Source organism: Myotis davidii, unplaced genomic scaffold, assembly GCF_000327345.1.
Source record: "Myotis davidii unplaced genomic scaffold, ASM32734v1 scaffold223, whole genome shotgun sequence".
NCBI classification, from domain to species: Eukaryota; Metazoa; Chordata; class Mammalia; order Chiroptera; family Vespertilionidae; genus Myotis; species Myotis davidii.
In genome coordinates, this window is record NW_006294609.1 from 72,230 (window position 1) to 74,195 (window position 1,966).

Here is a 1,966-nt window from a genome sequence, read left to right on the forward strand (position 1 = left end):
ATCACAGCAACCACCATCCTCCTCCTCACAGTGGCGTGGGGTCGTCAGCAGGAGGAGAAGTCTTCAGATGAAGGGAGCGCTCATCATGGCTGCCCACAGGCCCAGAGCAGGCACCCGCAGCTTTATCACCCGATTTGTATCTAAAGCCTCTCAATCAGGGACCACAGAGAGGGCTCAGCGCAGCTGCACAGCCCCCCAGCTCTGCTCATCTGCTCTCACCCCCAGGGAAGGGGCCGTGGCATCCCCCGGGGGCGCTCTAGGCCACGGGAAAGCAAGGGAAGCTGCTGACGGGGACCTGCACCTGCGGTGGTGACCCCACCTGTGTTAAGAGGCTGTGCCCACTTTCACCTCACAGCCCCCGAGCAAGTCCCCAGGCCTGAGTCTGGGACCCTGGGACAGACGCCTAGGGCAGGACCCACAAGGCCACAGCCTGGGGGCAAGAATGGGAGCTACGCCTGCAGCCACTGCTCCGGCCACCTCATGCCAACCACAAGCAAGTGCTTGATGTACTAGTAACAGAAGGAAGAGGGTGAGGTATGTGACCATGTTGGCCCCACATACGACATCCCTGCGGGAACAAGGAGCTCCCACCCCAACCCCCAACCTGAGGCCCCTGGGCAAGGGCACCTACAAGACCCAGGCCCAGGCCCTCCAAGGTGTGGCCCCAAGGCAGGGGCCTGGTCCGCTCGGGCAGCAGCTGGCAGGGCGCAGGCCTGCTCCACAACCACAGTCCGTGGCTCAGAGAAGGTGAGCGTTAACCTGTCTGTTAGGCAGACGGCCTTCCATCGATGGGAACCTTTACCTATATCTAAAGGTCTCCAGGCTCGGAAGACTCCCCGTTTCTCACTCCCAGCATGCTCGGTGGCAGGAAAGCCTCGGAGGTCATGGTTATTTCCGCCCCCAAGACACTCTGTGCACGTGTACCCCAGGGAGCTGCCACCACTCTGGGGACCGAAGCCCAGGCAGCCTCCAGCCAGCCCTGGGTCTGCGTAAACAGGACAGACACACCTGCCCTCACACTGCCCCTGGGTGTCCTTATCACAGCCCATTGCCAGGTAGATGACACCCTACCCCCTTTCCCCTTCTCCACGGCTTCTGCCTGCTGGGGAGACTCCGTGGGGGTCCTCTCCTAGAGTCGGGGCCCTGGCCTCTGCCTTCCATCAAGAAGGCTCTGGGAAACACCACCCCACACCCTCCCCAGATGGCTGCTGTCTCCCACCTCCTGTTTCCTGCCCTGAGAAGCCCTCCTGGGCCTGCAGATGCCTCCATGCTGTCTGTGCCTTTAACAGTTGTGCCCAAGGCAGGCCCGGCAATCCCTGCCTGCAGCCTTCATTTGGGGCAGGGGCCTCCACATCCATGGGCACGTCTAGAGCCCCTCCTATCTGGGACCATCCTGTCAGCCAGGCTGGCAGGCAGGCAACTTGACGGTGCACACCTCAGCCCAGGCCCCTCCGCGGGCGGGCACAGGGCCTCTGGCAGCAGAGCTGGGCACAGGTCCTTGGCACATGCCACTGGCTTGGCTGGCAGTCACCCTGTTAGGATGGGGAGGGACCACCACTCATGTCCCAGAGCCCACCAAGTGGTGCTCCTGCAGGACAAGGGCTGCTAACTGCAGGGCAGTCCAAGGGCACAGGCCCCTGAGCCCCAGGACAGGGAGGAAGACAGGCAGGCCACCCTGGGAAAGGAGTCTTTTCATAGAAGAGAAAGAGAGAGGAAATCCCACGGTGAAACCATCCAGCCCTCACCCTGACCCAGCGGGACACAGAGCCTATTAGTTAGTCAACAGGCAGCCACAGCCCCCACTGGAAACAGAGGGAGTGCTCAGCTGGAGAACCCCGCCTTCGAGACAGCGAATCACTAGGCAGGGGCTGGGCTTCCCAGGCCAATTGGCTGTGAGGCTTGGACATTCTGTTCCCAGGGCAGGAGCCTCATGTGACTCCTTTCCCTTCTCTCCCCTCCCCTCCCA

General features: G+C 62.1%; 1 protein-coding gene across 1 annotated transcript in view; it reads right to left on the reverse strand.

Moving 5' to 3' along the window:
• LOC102775159 (proline dehydrogenase 1, mitochondrial) overlaps positions 1–1,966 on the reverse strand; it is a 15,525-nt gene that overhangs the window by 12,123 nt on the left and 1,436 nt on the right. The window lies entirely within an intron of this gene.